This window comes from Canis lupus, chromosome 5 (genome assembly GCF_048164855.1).
Source record: "Canis lupus baileyi chromosome 5, mCanLup2.hap1, whole genome shotgun sequence".
NCBI classification, from domain to species: domain Eukaryota; kingdom Metazoa; phylum Chordata; class Mammalia; order Carnivora; family Canidae; genus Canis; species Canis lupus.
The window spans coordinates 31742422-31749743 of NC_132842.1; the positions used below are offsets into that span (position 1 = coordinate 31742422).

At 42.6% G+C, this 7322-nt stretch overlaps 1 long non-coding RNA gene across 1 annotated transcript; it reads right to left on the bottom strand.

Moving 5' to 3' along the window:
* Positions 1-5633: 5633 nt before the first annotated feature.
* Positions 5634-7100, bottom strand: LOC140632924 (uncharacterized). Its single transcript, XR_012030568.1, has 2 exons — positions 6892-7100; positions 5634-6168 (listed from the first exon to the last, which is right to left on the bottom strand). It is a non-coding gene; the product is annotated as an uncharacterized lncRNA (long non-coding RNA).
* Between the last annotated feature and the right edge of the window lie 222 nt (positions 7101-7322).

Consider the following 7322-nt stretch of genomic DNA (forward strand, 5'->3'; position numbering starts at 1 on the left):
AAAAATACAGTTCTCACAAATCATTATTTACCTACATCATGAGAAACTGACCTTTTTCCTTTGGGTTTAGCACAGATGTGTACGATTTACTCACAGTTCCTTTGTGCATATATCTTCAGTTATGATTTAATTTTTATTGCATTAGCAGTGGTACCTCTGTTTCCAAGTTAAAGAGTCTCTATCCTGCCTAATTTCCTTTTCATGGATTTTAATCTCCCCTCCTATCTCAAAAGCAAAATTTACTGGAATTGACAGACTAATGCAATGAAAAAGAAAATTGCATATCTTCAAATACATGGTCACGCCATCCTTGAAGAGTTATATCAAAATAAAGACTAGAAACTTGTTTTTACTGCATTGCTAGCTTAGTAAAATTTGGGAACCGGAATAGTATTCCAGACCAATTTCCTTTGGCCCTCCTGTTAGCTGCCTAACGTCTGGGGAATATGGCAGCGCACCCCTACACACACAAGCACATGCATATACACACACAGACACAGACACGCACACACACAGAGTCACAAAAATAGCCTCGCCGTTTATTCTAATGTGAAATATAAGTCAACCTAATAGGACAGGCTTAGTTTTTGATGATCTGTGCTAGTAGAGTTGGTGCTAAAGAGTCAGACGGTATAAATTGGGGGGGGGGAACCTCGGTTTGAGGTCTTCTCCACATGTGACAGGGAACACAACACTGACCTTGCTTCAGCTCACTCGTACACATTGGGTATAATAATGGTACCTTCCTCATTGATTGTTGAGAGACCTTCCCAAGATCAACATATTGAGAGCTGAACTGAGGCCATCAGCAGTCACAGTACATGTACTTAATTTTACTTCTCTCTAAACCTCATTGTAAGAGTACTAGTTTACGGCTGCTAACAACCATGTCTGCCATTAAGTTAACTCCCAGTGAATAGTAGTGATAATTGTTGATTAACTGAAATACAACAGCATCTGCTGTTCCTTGAATTTATGCTCCTTTAAACAATGGATGGTGCAAAGAACAGGCTGAGGAGAGAAAAAACTGTTCAGTATCTCAGTGTGGGTTCCCCAGCAGTGGGTCCTGAGACAGAGAGTCATGCACGAGCCAGGAGAGGTCTTGTCCTCCACCCATGAGGTGCATTCCTTGCTTGGAAAGTGGAGGCAAGAACCATGTCATTTTGGATCGTCTTCCATCCTGTATCCTGCTGTAGTCAGAATAAGAATGTGAAAGTAAACAAAGGGATTATGCTATAATCTACAAATTCCTTCCTTAGAGAAAGTATGCATGTTCTTGAGAGTTTAAAACTGCAGTTTGCCTGGATGGTGTACTATTCATAGAACAGGGACCTAAACATAAAACTTACTGCACAGGAAAAATCTTTAAAAAGTAATCACTGCTAATGCGATTGGATGCTCCTGTGTGCCAGGCATTCTGTGTGAGCAGTACACAAGTATTATCACAGTTGGTCTTTTTTTACATGGGGAATCTCAGGTTCAGAGACTTCGGTGTTCCATTGGTGGTGGAGTCAGATTCTGAGCCCGTACTTCACACACTTGCCCACAGTTCCATGCCACCCTTCTTCTTCCCCTTCTATAGCACTACTGGTTATGCTTCCATGTCTCCTTGTCCTGTGAGCAACCAGCCCATGGAGGCCAGAGCTTTCGTCTGCCTTGCTCACTCCTGCATCGCCTGGCACAGCACCAGACACAAAGAAAATGGGGAATAGACGGATGTTGACTGACTTTTCATAGCATACAGCTGCTTATTCCCCACTGTATTTCTGGCCAGAGAGAGAAAAGTCACAGTCATTTTTACTGCCCATTAAATGTTTAATCCTCCCTGCCAAGCTGACTTGGTCAGAGGAAACCTGTATTTCTGTATTGCATGTTTCATCAATGTGAGCTGTGGTTATACTTTAAATTTCCTAATCACAGGAAATATACATTTAGTCCCAAATCAATGACCAGCTCAACATTTGAAATTTACTTTCCAGCTTCAAGTGTCTCATTGGCCTGGACAGCCCAATATAGAAGGTAATCCAGATTTTCTTTGTTCCCACTCTGCTCCACTCCCATTAAACAGAATGTTTTAGCAGAAGATGTTTGGAACATGGATACACATATACATCATGTGTACAGTATGGAGTCACACTGTACACACAACCTGCCACTCATGCTTTAACAGACAAGGTGTTTATTTTTTTTTCTATCCTTTTTCATTGAAACTTATGAGGAGAAATGACACACCAATGGGGATGGTTTGCCATCTGGGTCCCAGAACATTTCCTCCAGTACGTGCTGGTGAAGACTCAGGTTTAAGAGTAAATGTTCTCTGAGCAACTTGTGTGCAACTGTGATTATTCAGGAACAAAAATGAGTTCCTAAAAGAGAGGAAGTGGAGGAGAAAGGAGAAGAAGAAAGGGGGAGCTGGTGGCAGGTGTTGGAGTTTGCCATACTTGTAATAAGGAGCCAGAGAATCAGAGCTATGTGAGCACATCGACAGTTTCTTCCCTCTCATTTTCTTTGAAATCCTTTGACTAGAGTTGGTGATGAGTAGTCCAGTATATTGATAATCAAGTCATTGAGATTTTAAAATTAAAACTCATATTGAAAAGTGATGTGGGCAGGGAATTATAAAGAATTAACTTTCAGTTCAGCAGCAGAGGAAACAGGATCTGTTTATAGAAGTAGACGTTGAAAGCACAGGGCTTACTATTAATATCTACAGGCATTACCTAACAGATTAGCTATTTTTGTTTCCAACAGCGGCTCCTAAATTTGTCCATATATTAAATATTTTCCTCAGAGGGCATGATGTAAGTCCAAAAACATCACAATGGTTGGATGGGGTGTTTAACAAATATAGTTGGATGCTGGTCCTCAGTCACCAGACATTAGGAACTCAATCAGCCCTTTCTCGTTTAGGGAGTCACCTCTTCTCCAGGTTCAGCCCATCTCCACCTACAAATCTTAGTCAAGGACATGAGTGGAAGCATTTGCTCTTTTTGTTGGTGGCAGTAGAGAGGGACAGTGCTGTGACAGGTAAGCGGGACAAGAGCCGAGATGCATTGGCTCCTGGCTGCACGAGGCAACTCTAGAGCACGGTGATATCTCTTCTGGGTGACTGGGCCAACCTGGGAAGCTTGGCCATGCCAGTCTACCATGAGAGTGCAGTTGGATCATGTTTTATGACAGAGTTTCATCTTTTTTCTTCCAGACACTTTCTCCCTCCAAGTAGCTAGCATGGGAAGAGACTAGGGAGGAAGGAGAGAGGTAGAGGGGGCCCAGAAGTCTTGTGAAGGGCAAAGAGGGTGAGGCAGGGTGACAGGACTGTGACAGAGTGTTTCCCTGTGAAATCCTTCACTTCCTTACTGTCCTGTTTTCTCCCACCCCCAGCTGTCTCCCATGGAGTGCCAGTTAGGAAGTACCATCAAGCAGCAGTTTTTAGGACAGCTGACCCACACTGGTCATATGATGTGATGTGATGGTGCCCAGGCAGGAGGACAGGCCAAACTCAGTTTAAGAGTTTAAGAGGATCCACTCTTGGCACAACAGAAAGAATGCATTGGGCAGAAACTCAGGTCTATAAAACAAGAGCATGGTCATTTCACAGTTGCCCATGTGTAAGACACTTATTAAGACCCTGGAAGCCCAGTGACTTATGTCTTATTTTGAAAGGGGAATCATAATACAGAGGATGACAAGCCTATAACTTAATTTGGTCTCCAGGATGCTTCTTCGGTTTTTAGTAGAGTTACTCACAAGGCTGTGTGGGAGAGAAGCTCTCGTGGCGTACCCTGTGAATGCCCAAACCGTAGCAGCAGGCAGAGGCTCCATGCCCTGAACTGTAATTCCATCCTGCTGGCCTGAACCAGACACATCTCTGTGTCTACCAAGATTTGCACCAAACATGTCCATGTCCCTTCCAGATGACCACTGGGAACAATGAGATCCCTGGAGATGTGCTTCTGTAGTTTACCTTGGATTTTTATCCTTATCTTGGGGTCTCAATTGGTACAACATAAAGGTGGGGCCCCCATATGCTTTGTTCAACATTCTGATTCCAGGTTCTGCACAGTGTCTGGCATGGAGTGTGTGTGTGTGATGAACACGTGTTAAGTGGATAAATCCATGACTCCATGAATTGGAAACAACCTACCTGATACTAAAGTGTAGATATCTGTGGCAGGCAGCTCATGCGCCTCCCCAAAAATGCTGTAGAAGAGGGAAATTTTCTTTATCCTCTCCCCATCTTAGGTTCATTGGTTGAGGTTCTGCCAAGGAGACTGACAAAGGACAGATTGACAAGAGAAAACCAACCAGAAGTTTGTTAATGTGTGCATTGTGCATGTACAGGAGATAACTCAGTGATAAGTCACCCAAAAGTGGAGTTAGAACTTGGGCTTACAGACATCTTAGCAAAACAACAGTAAATTTGTAGAGGAGTAACAAGGTGAAGGAAAATAATTTGAGTATCTAGGGCAGCACATTATAGGAAGGCATGCATATTGGGAACTGATGAGAAGTAAAGACGAGTTAAGAAGTTTGTTATATAGATTGCTCTGGTCTTGCCTCTGGATGATGAGAACCTGAAGTTGTCCTTGATGATCAATTTTTGTCCTTCCTGGTAGAGCAGGACAAGGAGAAAACCTTTACAAATTTAAGTCCTACTTTTAGTCAAATGGTGGAAGACAAAGAGTCTTTCTTCTATCTGCTTCTTCTCAATTATCTTCAGCTCAAAATGATCCTTGTGGCCTAGTGGCATATTCTTGGGTAATATTGTTACCCTTCCATGTCTACCTCCTAATCTAACCAGATCTGTGAATATGTTGGGTTATGTGGAAAAGGGTAACTAAGGTTATAGGTGGAATTAAGCTAGTTGCCAGTCGAGTGACCTTGGGACGCGAAGGTTGTCTTGGGTATATGGGGGGCGGGGGTGTCCCAGTAATCAGTCACAAGGATCTTTCTTAATGGGATAGGGAGAGATTTGGAAATGCTGTACTGCTCGCTCTGACGATGGAGGATGGAGCCATGAACTAAGGAATGCAGGCCAACTCTAGAAGCTGGGCAAGACCAGGAAACGAATTCTTTCCTGAAGTCTTCGGAGGGAACACAGCCCTGCCCATCCTTGAATTTACCTCAGAGAGACCCTTTTGGGATTTCTTGCCTCTAGAACTGTCAGATAAATTTTGTTGTTTAAAACCACTATGTTTGTTTCAATCCCAATAGGAAACTCATTGGGTATTCTCTTGTGCAGAGCTCACATCTTGAAAAGTTCTATATTTAAAACATCTTTTTTTGTAACTTCCGTATTCCTTCTCATTACTCCTTTTGTTCTACTTAAGGCATGTTATTCTCCCCTGGTAATTAATTTATCTTATTCAAGAAATAGCTTATAAAATCTTAAGAGGAAATTATTTCATTTTGATATAAAACTCTGACAGTTCAAAACCTTCTGTGCTTAAATTAATACAATGTCTTCTGACTCTCAGACCAGTGTTGTCACCACTACATGTTTCCACAAAGCCCAAGTATGGGGTGGTTGATAGGGTATCTGAGCCAATGGAGAATTTGACCAAATTAAATTATGTGGTCAATTTGGTTTTGATAATTCAATTTAGCCAAATAAAGTTTCAAACAGCTTGGTATTGGTATTAAAGGACATTTTATTTCAGATGAAAAAGATCATTCTTAGAAGAACCACGAGCCTCTTCATTAGCTCCTAGAGCATAAGCTCCTCACTTAGCCAACAGTCATTGGTCGATAATTGCTAGTGCTCTTAGGAGGGGGGTCACAGTGCATCCATTACAAAGTGCTTGGATGGCAGACGAGAAAAAAGGGGCCCAGAGTGGAGAATTGACGTGCTTGAGGCTGAACGGGCAGCTGGTGGCAAAGTGAGTCTTAGATCTCAAGCCAAGGAGCCAATAGGTTGCTGTCCTCTCCACCGCACCATGTGTTTCTGTCCTATATTTAGACACTTAATCCACTCCAGAAACATGGACATCTCGACAATTTCTTTGTTTACCCAGGAAAGCAGCACAGTAGAAAGGTCACCTCCTAGGATCAAGGCATACATTCTTCACTCTGACTCACCTACATTTCTTTGCTCTCACGTATGTTCATTTTCACAGCACATGCTCAGAGAAATTCAGTCTTCAAATATTCAGGGACTCGTGAAGTTTCCTATAGAGATATTATATAAAGTTCACCAGGCTGAAGTAGAAAGCAGTGATTTATTGAGAAAAAAATACAGAAAAATAGAAACATAGTAATGCAGACCAGATTTTGTGCACTAAAGCAGAGGAGAAAAGCTTTTTACTTTTGTAGACTTTTCTCCTTGTCATGACTTAGGTTAACACCACGTAGGGGATAATCTGAAAACACACTTAGTTGTTAGAACATCAATATTAGTGTCCCTGTCTCCCAGGCCCTCTTTATTTTGAAATGCCATCCAAATATTCTGAGACCAAGAGCAGGTTCAGAGGCTGGAAGAGCCACCTGGGGAGGGCAACGTTCAAGCCAGGCTTAGCAAAGAGAGCACCTCCATTCTTGGCTGAGTTGTCTCTCTTGTGTCTGTCTGAATCTGCACAGACATTGAAATAGGAGGGTATAAATCAAATCTCCTAGGCTGTCCCTAAGACCGAGTCAGGAGACAGCTCTCTGAGTAATGAACTGAGGGGAATTTAGTAGAACAAATCAACACACAAATGTACATTCAGAGGTTAATTTATATGTGTCTGCATGACAGCGCCACAGCATTTCACAATGTTGAAATGGTGAAAGAGAAATAAAGGAAGTAGTAAGAAAAGTCAAACCTTCTAGGTCCAGCCATTAACTCCAACATTAGCCCCAAACAGGTGGGACATGGTTGTCTGAGTCTCCTGCACAGATTGCTATGCTCCTTACCTGGCTGACAGATTTGGAGTCACTTTTAAATGCAGCAAATGTGATCCCAAATGGGGATCTGATCCCAATCTGATCCCCAAATCTGATTGCTTTGGAATCAAAATGCAGCAGCTAGGGAAATGCTGGTTGCTGTTAAGGAGCATCCTCATAAACACATAGAGTGGCTCTTCAGGGATCCTCTGTTTGTTTCTCAAAGAACACGCAGAAATGGGTGTTTCTAGCTGGCGGTGGTTCTCCTCCAGATGGTGACTCAGACACCAAGGTCCTTACCTCTGCGGCTCCACCCACTTGAGGTTCATCCAGCTGCCGTGCTCATGCACGTGAAGGGGACTGTGGGGAGTACTGAGAACTGAGGATTGTGCACAGACAAGTCTTATTGTCCAATAAAGGGCATGTGTGCAAAAAAAAAAAAAATAGAGGTGTTCACCACT